The sequence below is a fragment of the Glandiceps talaboti genome, chromosome 8 (assembly GCF_964340395.1).
Source record: "Glandiceps talaboti chromosome 8, keGlaTala1.1, whole genome shotgun sequence".
Lineage (NCBI taxonomy): Eukaryota > Metazoa > Hemichordata > Enteropneusta > Spengelidae > Glandiceps > Glandiceps talaboti.
Genome location: NC_135556.1, coordinates 4224371 through 4237262, shown reverse-complemented (window position 1 = coordinate 4237262; position 12892 = coordinate 4224371). Strand labels below are relative to the sequence as shown.

Here is a 12892-nt window from a genome sequence, read left to right as displayed (position 1 = left end):
TTTCGGACTGTCGATGTTGTTAAATTAGTCGGTGCCTTTTGAAACCATCACTTTCGTTTGCACATCCAACGGTTGTCATGGCACTCCTATCTCAAGTACACGTCTCTGATGTTGAGAATAAACATCACCAGAGTAATTGCATATAGACAATCTTCTAAAATTAATTAATTTCGTTTACACATTACATACACATTTTAGAAGTACACTAAACACCCTTTAGAGGTAAACACAGCTTTGTAAACCTGACAATATGTGATGTCATTTGGAAGAAAGAAGCTAGTGAGTGAGTGAGAAGGAATCACAAACACTGGTTAGCACACCTAAACAACATTTCTTCATTGTATTTTAATTGTCTTCTGACCACTTAAATATTTCACTAATCCATCTTTAGCTACACCATGTTGGATAAATTGTTAAAGAGGTCAACAGTTAATGTTATCAATGTAGGTGAATTCAACGAAGTCAAAAATGACAAAGAAAACCCTTCTGTCATACCTGATATAGACATGAAAATACACCGAGAGTTTGAGAACGAGCTTAACAGGCGAAAACGCGAAAAAAGGACAAACAGTAAACGGAGAATTGTTTTGGCTGGGTTGACAGATGATTGTGGGATTTCTGGAGTAAAACATGTCTTCGGAGGATCGGTGCTGGTATCAAGAAGGTAGGCAATACTTTGGTTGTACTCTTTCGTTTTATACAACAAAATAATTTAGTTCTAGAAATACATATTCCTAACATTATGGATATTTACAGGAAGATAATAGTATAAAATGTTAAGAGGCTGTTGGTCTGGAAATTGTTCACATACATTGCCATGGTTACATTAACTAAAGATGTCAAGTAATATAGAGTGGAGAGATAATCACAGTATTTGGGAGAGTCCTTTAAAATACGTTGAAATGTTTAACAAGAAATTTATCTGTCAAACTCAAACATAAACTATATCTAAACAAGGACTTTACCAATATGTTATTTTACATTCTTTTTTTTTTCAAGTAGAAAGACATAGTAAAGTTATGTTTTCAATTACAATTAGCCAATTCTTATCCACATGGCCAAATTAATGCCTAAATTCAAATTGGTGATTATGTTTCATTGCAATTACTGTTCAAATTCATCAACGTGAACGATTTCAATTTGCAATAAAACTGCAAATGAAAATGATTTTGCAATACGAACTGATTCAGGCTACGACCATGGGATGTATTGATAGACCATTCCTTAGCAATAGCCAGATTATCCATGAATTGGAAGCAAACTTTTATGAATTATTTGTTGGATTAGGCGATTAATTAATCACTAAGCTCAACCAAAGCTTTAGTAAATTACTTTTCAGTTACGTCACTTTGTTTTAATCGATCGATTCCACTTGATCACATTTCAACTATTGTGAAATTCGTAGCTAGTTTACCGTCACCATAATGTAAAACATTAAGTATGTAAACAACAAACATTTATTACATGTGCATGGCAAGAATTTATTTCCAGGTTATTTGTTTCTGGGTAATTTTGTACACTTAATTATAGTAATATTTAATATACAATTTAATTTTCTTTACATTATTTACCTTAATTTCAATTTCAAATATTACTAATATAAAATGACAGCGGTACAGCAATGTTGCATTTAATTAATGTATTTCTTTGAGCAGCAAAGTTGTTTATCGATTATTTAGTCAGTAAAGATGATCAGGATATGTTAATATGCCAATTATTTCAAATGTTAGAACTAGATTTAATGGATGTTACTAGCCACACTCAGGCGTACCAGTTTTAAATTACTCTCAGAACTTCACACAATTACGGAGCAGCACCTACAGCTTGTCTAAGTTAATAGCCGTGACTCGCTACCACTAGATGTTGTAGTTGTAGATAGAGACTGGTTTATAGCAACAGCTGTAACAGCTGCAATTTGAAAGGAACTTTTGCGAAATGTTTTTGTTGTTGCTTTGTTATTTTTAAAGTTATCAATTGCGTTTTTATAATTTTTATTCGTAGAGTCCTTTGGTTAATCATTCTGATAGTGGCTTCATTGGTAATGATCATACAGGTCTCTCTAATGATAATACAGTATACTTCACATCCTATGAACGTCAACATTGATCTCAACTACGTTTCTGAGTTGACGTTTCCTGCTGTCGCTGTGTGTAATTTCAACAGAATGAGGTATGAATGCTATAAATATTATATTTTATCAATATCGCAACGAATCCTGACCATAACATATCTGTGTTTGTCGAAAGGAACTAAGTTAACAAAACAGTATGTATTGAGTTAATTATCCATTTGATGGTATTAATCGAAAACACATACATATGATCCATCAAAGCAACGAACATAATCAAATTGAAAGTTGATTTCACCACAGCCTGTTTAGGCATTCGTATATTGGAATACCCTTCAATATTTTATGATTATGAAATATTTTCCTCTTCATTATATACCCTGATTTGTTAGTACATACATGGGAGACTTGAAATTAGCCAATATAGCGTGATAGAAAATTAAACATTTACGTCTTCAACGCAAAACATACAGTAGTTTGACTCATTGTTTGGACGTACAATGTTATCTTGGACGTTTTTAACAACTCATCTAACCAGCTATGGCGTTTTAAAATGAATTGGAAACAGATCACCATCAACGGGAAAGACTAATTACTGGATAACAACATTTAGGAAGGTACATACGTTTAAACTAGAAGATAATATACAGTCATGTGTGGAACACCTTTGTGTAATTGTAGACAGAATGCGAACCATACATATTTCATCATCTTGTAAAACTTTAATCTTTGTTGCACGATTGACACTCTGAATCCGTTGTGATTTCAGGAAATCAAAAACTGATGAAGCCAATTTAACAGATCTGATGACGTCAATGTTTGGTACATATAATCCCAATTTTGATGACGTCAATATTACTGGAAGTGATACGAAAGAATGGTATGTCAACATGGCACATCAAAAGAAGGAGACAGTTCTTTAGTAAGTAGTGTATCACATAAAACAACATAAAATACAAGTGATGAGACATTATATGCAGAATCAATTTAAAGGTCGTGTGTTAGAAAGTAGATGTACGATACAACGATTATTGATACACTATTATACATAATCGTTCAAAACCAGTGCAATTGTGACGTCATGATAATATGAGTATGATTTTGTGAGTGGATACACCATCGTGCCAAAGGTGAGATGCTTTGTTGTCCACATATTATTCAAGTATTATCATGTAATACTAACAATGATTTTGTGGGATTATATGATCGTTGTATTGAACATTATATTTTTTGGACAAGTTTGATTTGGATTTTATGAGTATTTTAAAGGTCTGTGCTAATCAGGATTTCACGAGACGTTCATACGGAAATCCAAAAAAGACAGTTGTAGGTCAAACTTGTCTTATTAGCCGTGGGTCAGATTGCACTGTGGTTTACCATCTGAATATTACACAAATCCCCCTTAAAAAATTTAAGATTAAAATTGTACCTTACAATCACATACCATTGCTCACACATTTAAGTATAAAATGGTACGATATGGCAAGATAAAATACAAACAGTACGACTTTGTTGAGCAACATGACACGATGACGTAAGATTAGAGGATGACACAAATAACACTTTCATTCTTTATAATAATCCTACTGTTCTTTATATAGTCGCCTAGCAACAAATACCCATTCTTGGTACACTTTAGATAACTATCGTAGGCCAGGTAACCGTTATAATTGCCAAGCTACATTATTTAGGCAAAATCAAAACGATGTTAAACGCACTCAAATTTGTCAACGAGAAATTACAATATGGTCCCAAACAATTGTATTATTTATATGCCGGAATTTCTGTATTGTTATGGCACTGTTTCATTTCACTTGATAGAAAATACTGTATAATGCAATGAGATATGATCTGATAGACTTTAACAGGAAATATGACGTGTGTATTATTCTCCAACTTTATTTCAGTCTATTATGGAATGCAAACGAACTCGATTTAGATGCACTTCAGACAATATACACTGATTTTGGAGTTTGTTTCGCGTTCAACACGGGAAACGATTCTTATGGTACCAGGACTGTCGAAAATTCTGGTAAGGAATAATAATAATAATGATGATGATGCAATTATATTTCTATACCTTTTCTATTACCTTCATGAGATAAAAAGTATTACAATACATAATTCTAGATTTATTTAGTCATTGAATAAGAATACCTAAAAGTTAGCTCCTCTGTAACCTATGTCTTAATCTATCAGATGGCATCATATTATTACGTGATCAGAATCAAAGCGTAACGTCAGAAAGGGGCAAGTGTCATGATGGATTTGAACTTGGACGTACACAAGTTGAGGTTGAACTGTTGCTATGTGCAATTGCAATCTAAGTTAGGTTTGCACACAAACCTATATCATCGATATAGCCGAAATTAACCACATGCAATTACTCTAGGTAAGTCACACTGTTGTATTGAACTATTCTTTTACAAATGGTCCTTGGATTATCTAGCCGAGCAAATTTACATAGACTTATTATGAGATTCATGTTAGGAATAGATAGCAGCAAAGATCGGCCTTACCCAGTATCAACAGCTAGACCAGAAAATGAGAATGGCGATACTATTTATTACATATTTGCATATTATGATATTGTTGAAGTCATGACAGTTTTGTCATCTTGTTGCAGGTACGTCATATGGACTTACGATGTATTTGGACACACAGCAAAATGAGTACACTATCGGACCTGAGAATGGAGTAGGTTTTCAATTAGTATTATATGAACAAGGAGATGTACCACTCGTTAAGGATCTGGGTTTCTCTAGTCTGTCAATGTTGCTGAAACAACACGTGTTGGAGTAGAACTCACCAACGTAAGTCTGAACTATTAATATCATGGTTGGTAGACATCATGGGACAAACAATTATATATTTTCATGTCAATTTTACTACGTACTTCTCGATTCTTCCTATTCTGTCATTTTAAAACACTGTTTAGGTGCGATTTTAGTTAATTAATTAATTAATTAACAGTTGCTTTAAAGACACAAAATCAAACGGAAACATGCAACTTTGGTTAAGGGTTACCTGAAAATTAAGAACCACACTTACGATTTATCAACTCTCCATTTTTATTTTCTTTACGTCCAAAATTATTACTGATGGCATGATCTATATGTATGTATGTATGTATGTATGTATGTATGTATGTATGTATGTATGTATGTATGTATGTATGTATGTCAATTGGTTTCATGCTGTAACGTTGCTTTGTTCTTCTCTCCTAAAGATAACTAATCTACCACCTCCACATGGAATATGTGGTTCAAGATCTCTTAAGTACTACACCAAGTACACCAAGAATGCCTGTCGTTTTGAATGTTGGGTTGACTTTGTAGTGAGAAGATGTGGTTGTCGTTTTTACTATATGCCAGGTATTTATAGATAGCATATTACAATTAATAGAGTAAGGTTTTGTAATGATCTCCAGTTTTGGTGTTTAAATCATTGTTGTCGCTATTTTTGTGTTTATATTCTTTCAACATTGTGTTTCTGTAAAGGTAATAGTTCATGTACATGTAGGCAGGTTTGTGTTTCATTTCGTAATACAAGTATTTTGGAATATATATTTATTTAGGGTGATTTTGTCATTGATCGTACTATTTGAGTAGGACATTTTGTTCATTGCAATTCAATTTAGTTTTGGAATGTTAAGAATACATAACTTATTTTTTTTTATCAAACATTGCTATTGACATGTAATGTTAATATACATTGGGTTATGCTTTGTCATGCGTTGATTTATAGTTCAGTAAACTGTAATATACGGTCTTGAGAAGGAGGTCCATTGTATGAAGGGCAGGTAAGGAAAAGAGAAACAATGAAGAGAAAGCTTGGTTTATCCCTTGAGAATTATAATGGGGGTGTAATTCTTTGTACACTGTCCTCTTTCACGTTCATGTCGCCATTTGCTACAAGATTATGCAGAGTGTATTAAGCTCATTTCCTAACGTTTGGATAATGATGAGGTATAAAAACCTACCTATGGGTACAAAATCTTACGGCGGCCGACTAGGACACAGAGGCATGCTGTATCAAAATGATGTGTGCCCACCCTATCAAAACATACTAGTGGCATTCCTGTCAAAAAGAGACGTTCTCTCATCAGAAAGAGAATGTTTTGACCAAAAAAGGCGGCTCTAATCAAAAAGAGATGTGTTCTCACCAAAAAGGGCTGCTCTCATAAAAAGGTATGCCACTCTTTGATTGAGAACCCCTCATTTTGATAGAGAACACCTAGTCGGCCACCGTATGATCTAGCTGGTGGGTGCGCAAATATCAAACTAACACCATTTTACTATTTTATTGCCAAAAGTGTATGGCAAGGTTTTATCTTTATGTGTTTATGAAGTTACAATCACATCTCATATTATTACCAACTGTTCTGCTTTACATAACAGGGACTGCAAGAGTGTGTAATCTTCAAGAAAACTATGAGTGTACACTGGTTGCTGAGTGTATGTATACTCATGCAATAATTTTACAATATATTAAAAACAATCATCCATATTTCACTGCACATTCTATGCACACAATCCAAGTATGTATGGAATCTCTGTATCCTCCGTAACAATAAGATTCTCTCCTGAAATTAAGATGACGTTAAATACGTACTTGAAGGACCAAGATATTTTCATTAAATTGAAATGACATCGAATGTGAAGGAAATCGTTTTTAAATATAGTGTCTTGCAGCCTTGATAGCTTTGTAGAATGATAGTTTGATTGTAAAGAAAGTGAACATGAGCCTTGTACATATTTAACTAAGTTGAATGACGATAGCGGAGAACAATTCAGCTGAAACTTCAATTTGATGCTATAGAAAGAGAGGATGTCACACATTTTTTCGTGTTTTGTTGTTATTAGCTATCACGATATGACAGTAGATTTTGCCAAAACGAATAGTTGGGATATGAGAGTGAAAACAACTGCCATGAAACTAAAATGTCTCTGTGATATAATTATAATTTTATAATTACCCATGCTCCATACCCAAATACAATTTTGAAAATGATGATATATCTACATTTTATATGTTCATTATATTATATTCTAATTCAGTATGTTCCGTTCTGTTCTATTCTATTCTAATTCATTATAATCTGTTCTGTTCTAATGCTGCTCTGTTCTGTTCTGTTCTGTTCTGTTCTGTTCTGTTCTGTTCTAATTCTGCTCTATTCTGTTCTGTTCTGTTCTATACTGCTCTGTTCTAATTCTGCTCTATTCTATTCCATTCCATTCTATTCTGTTCTGTTCTGTTCTGTTCTGTTCTATACTGTTCTGTTCTAATTCTGCTCTATTCTATTCCATTCCATTCTATTCTGTTCTGTTCTGTTCTGTTCTGTTCTGTTCTGTTCTGTTCTAATTCTGCTCTATTCTATTCCATTCCATTCTATTCCATTCCATTCTATTCTATTCTATTCTATTCTATTCTATTCTATTCTATTCTGTTCTGTTCTGTTCTGTTCTGTTCTGTTCTAATTCTGCTCTATTCTATTCCATTCCATTCTGTTCTGTTCTGTTCTGTTCTGTTCTATTCTATTCTATTCTATCCTTACAGATACTTTCGTCAATAGTAGTGTCGATTGTAACTGTCCGGTACCTTGTCAAAGAGCTATATACAAGGCGGATTTATCACATGCTAAGTTTCCATCTGATATATACTCTGACTTCATGGCAACTGAAATGGGTATTCCAACACTTGAGTGAGTATTGAGTATATTACATGTATTATACTTATACTTGCTTGCGGGATTTCATTGGTTGAAAGGTTTTGCCAACTATCCCTCTTGATAGGTCCTGTAATATGGGGCAATATGCCAACTCTACAACTTTCGGCCATTTCTTTAAAGAGAGCTATGCTATATTTAGTTTAAACAATGGCTGTATCGTTCACTTTGAAACTCTAGACGTGTCTACAAACATATCCCATCACGAGTCTCATTAAAGCGTTCATTTACCATGATGCCTTCGAATGGCGCCTCCTAATAACATATCTCCCTAAATCACTAAACCGGCAAGTGCTTATATACTTCAGTGCACAGGATACTTTTTCGACAAACGCTATCGGAATTACATATCAAACTATTTTTTAAACAAATGAAAGGACAATCAATTGTCCTATAGTTTGGCGGTGACATAGAAAGGTCATTTATTCATTTCTTTTGTCCAGCAGTTCTTTTATCAAATGCATCTATTTAGTGTCATTTTTTATAAAGTACATATTTAATGTACAACACAAATATCGTGTGACGTATGTTTGCATAACTATCCTAATGAACAAGTACCAGCAAGACTGCATATAGGCTATACAGCAAGTGCGTTTGATACATTTTACTTCAAATGCCACCCCTGTATATGTTCGTAGCGCTTTGCTAATTCTTCATGTTGTATATATATATTTCAGGAACAATATCATGAAAGTTGATATTTTCTTTCAAGAACTAAGTATCGATGAAATCAAACAACTGAAGGCTTATGGGTTTTTTGAAATGTTAAGTAAGTGTAATAACTCTCTACTCTTTTACTATAGCTATATAAATATTACACTCTAAATGTGAAACCCCGAAAATGCAGTATATTATATTTCCCCTCGTGGGCATTTATCAATTTTCGATAGCAGACTCTTGACAGAACCAAATTGTCTACACACTAGAACCGTTTGATTGTTACGATGAAATATTTGGAAAATCCCTGCGCTAGCATTCCCCGTTATTAAACTTACGGCGGGCGAACTGTAGCTGTCAAATCATCTATTCGTGTTGGTATTTGTATTTTGTCGGCATTACATTGGGTTAATTTATTGGGTAAAATCGACGATGCTAAAGTAAATAATACAACTGTCAAAACTAAGAGACAATTCACCAAATGTGAAGGGTTTCAACCCAATAGTACATACCATATACCCATCTTTGAAATCAATATATGATGACACATCTTCAATTTCCCTCTACAGGTGATATTGGTGGTTCCCTTGGTCTGTGGCTTGGTGGCAGTATTTTAACTCTCATAGAAATCATTGATATATGTTTAAAGGGATGCTTTAATAGACTGTGGCACTAAATGAAGTAAAGATAGAGCTGCAACGTAACGATGATTTTTTCGGGAATTCAAAGTTCTCACCAGATCGGAAGAGTGATTTCCTTCTGTTTTATAAGAGAAAAGGGTTTAAAGCTTCGTAGTTCATCGATATCATGGTGGATTGTACTATGAAAACGAGTTCACACTTCAGGAAAATGATCCGGGCAGAGATAGAAGAACTTAGGACAAACGTACGAGTTGATATGCTCACAAGACGAATACTTTACTACATATCTTATGACACCTTTATTACAGTGTAGTATTCCTGACATGTACGTCATACCTGTTGGCCTACATGTACATGTACATGTAAATATAGAATCTTAAAGTGAAAGAGGGGAAATCATGGAAGAAATACAGCGTATGTAGCTATAGTCCAACTAAGTGTAACTATGCTGAAACGTTTTAATACAGTATTCATTCGTATTTTCATGCACGTAGATTTTGTTTCCATTGCAACAATTACCAATGTCTTACAAACTCTTTCCGTTCCGATAAATTTGACGAGCTACATGTACACCAGATATAGACAGTGAATTTACTATCGTATATTTATAATAATGTCACAGACCATGGTTCTAGTAGATGTGTTTTATTAGTTTTTTATCATTGACATGCGATTCACAGACCATGGTTCTAGTAGATGGTTTTGGCATTTATATCAATATTGAACAAAGACACCGTCAATGTGATAAAGAGAGAGTTTTACTGTGTGCAGTACAAGGTTAGAGACTCCGGTAAATACTATTTTGAGTAATATTTGAATAATTATATGACTATACATAAATTGTTCTGTTTTAAATTGCTTCAAAATTGAGGAACAGACATGTCATTATGTCACATGGCCTGTGTAAGTTTTTTTGTTTATGTTGCATTCATAACTCATAATTTACTCAAACATATTTTATTTACATTTACATTTACTGTACTTTCTAACATTCAGAATAACCTCTCACCTATCTTTCTCTGAACTCTCATCTACATTTGGCATTTGTTCTGGAAATATATCGATTGTCTTACGCTTTTATGTGATTGTCTGTTGAAGTTAATAAAGATATTTTTATTGACCTTGAAATTGGATCACTGATTTATTTCAATATTTGGTTGTTTGTTGCTAGCTAATTACTACTAATGGCTTGCCCACATAAAAATGTGAGACGGTGTTGCCGGGTTTTTGATAGCTCACTTAGTTGTATTGGACAAGAATGTTGGAAAGTTCTTGGAACAAAAGTGTCCTGTTTACCGAAAAACATTATGTGTGATGTTAAGAACAATGAAAATAGAACCATGCTTTCAAATACGTAATTTGTCTCTTGATTGGAATGTATGTAATCTACTAGAACCATGGTCTGTGAATCGCATGCCAATGATAAAATCCTCTCAGCACCATATGCCATTGAACAGAACTGTTATAATATTATTATTGTATTAATTGATTTATTGTCTAATTGCGATTGCTTGCTTGCTTGCTTGCTTGCTTGATTGATTGATTGATTGATTGATTGATTGATTGATTGATTGATTGATTGATTGATTGATTGATTGATTGATTTTGAATACGCGTTACGTTTGAATAACATCTGTTCATTCCAAAATCAAAATAATTCGTCTAAGGGAAACGTAGGTAGTAGGGAGGGTCGGGGATAGTTAGGGGTGGGCACATTTTACAAGTCGTTCTTGGTGAGAGCCGTATTCTAGAAAATGAAATACTTTTTTTGCTTATTTGTACTCAGTGTATCATTTCACATTGTATTATTTTATGATTTTTCAATCCCACTGCTGCCACCAGTGCCATATCCCACTGCTACCACATCCCATCACTGCCACCGCTATACCATAATATAAGAATATATCGATAACATCACTGCTGACAACCATGCAGTGAATCAATTGCTTTAGCTGTGTTCTAAGGACAGGAGTTGGGCTCACTGGAGTCAAAAAGTGTGATAAGATATTGGGAGTAATGTGATGTTGACTTTGGTCCTGATTCTGTTTGTCGTGCCATCTAGTCTTTCGGTTTCCTGGTTTTCAGCTCTGATCAAAACAGGTTTTAATGTATTGCCTTCACACAATCCAGTGTTAGAAATGGGAAACAACCAAAAGCCTTTAAAATTATAAATGTGGTGGCAGCGGTGGGGTGTAGTCATTCCCCATTAACTCTGGCACGTATGTCCATTTCAACTCTGACTGCATTTTATAATTCAACCCAAACATTATTGATATATTTCAACAGGGATGGGTTATGTTTTAGAGAAAGTAAATTGAGGAAGGACCACTTTTTAGAAAATGAAATCGGAAAGGGTCACATTTAATGCAACAGACGTTGTTTGATCCTTTGTGATTATTGATATGAAGGCTCCTGTCGGACTCAAACACCAATGACGTTACTAGACGTAAGTGTCTTTGCCGTTGACCTCCATACCTGCTGTGATTTCTTAAGCCCTTAATTTTTTCTTCTTTATTTTGGTTACTTAATCACTTACCAAGATGAGTGCCTGACATTCATTACTTGCGTAAGCAATCATACTCATTCATGACGTACTAATTACGTCAAAGTCCTTGAACACCTTTTAGTCATGTGACCACATTCTTCAATAATGCATATCAAAAATCGTGTACGGGTGGAGTAATACACAGTACTGTACGTAAAAGCTCACAACAATATATAAAGATCTATACCTCTTTTGTAAAGTTTACCTTATTCTTTCTTTTACATTTTGCAGACTATGTTTTCATTTTGACGTTGAAACTAAAATCTATAAATATGTAGATTGTACTATTACATAATCGGGATCCATCAGACTTGACAAGGAATAGTTGAAAAATAATAAGGATTCGATGTGCTTAGTCAATAAGAATGGCTATTTAAAACTTAAAACGCTTTTTCAGTCACAAATGGTTTTGCTTTTAAGGTGGGAAGTAAAAAATGGAACATGACATTAGATTTACTTTTAACCTTCTACCTACCTGGCACCATGTTTCCATTATGACTTTGAAGCCGTCGTTTCCGCTTAGACAAGTAAATAAGTTTGTCTGACGCAAGAAAGAGTTAATTACACAAATCTACAATTGTTCAAGTAATTGGCAAAAATGTTGTTATTGATTAGATGTCTTAAAGTCTTAACGTTTTCCCCTTACAATACTTCTAGCATAAATATGGATAAAGTGAGTCATTTTTGTATCCATGAACATTTTGTGTTTACTTAAATGAAATAAACCGTCATTATGAAATTATCAACAAGTAATGGTTTCTTAGCACAATAAATTGTTATATTATATTTGAAATGCTGTATCACATGGATAACTGAACGCAACTCAAAATTAAAGTCTTTAAACTGTGTGGCTTTTTTACCTGTTCTCAGTTGAAATCAATAAACTATCTAGGATCATCACTTTAGAACACTTTGTGGTAAAATAGGAGATTCAACATACCCTTTAAAAAAATTATATTTCAAAAGTACCAGGAAAACGTTTTCAGATAGTAAAGTTTAGAATGAATTGAAGAACTTTGACGCATTATGTCTTAAATATGTATTACCGTATGAAAGCAGGCACAGTAAATACATAGTATGGCGGTATCTTTCACATGTATTTTACTAGGGGTTGTCACATGAAAAAAACAAGCATCTAAAGCCAAGTTTTTTGAACATCAAGAACAAAATTCGTTAGCTATAATTGCTTAATACGTCATTATCCTCAGTAAATACTCAGAGTTGAAGCAAGCACATGTAAACATTGTTGCTTG

At 33.8% G+C, this 12892-nt stretch overlaps 1 pseudogene; it reads left to right on the top strand.

Annotated features, from left to right (window-relative positions):
- The first annotated feature begins 398 nt into the window (after window positions 1–398).
- Window positions 399–9129, top strand: LOC144438720 (acid-sensing ion channel 2-like; annotated as a pseudogene).
- The last annotated feature ends 3763 nt before the right edge of the window (window positions 9130–12892 follow it).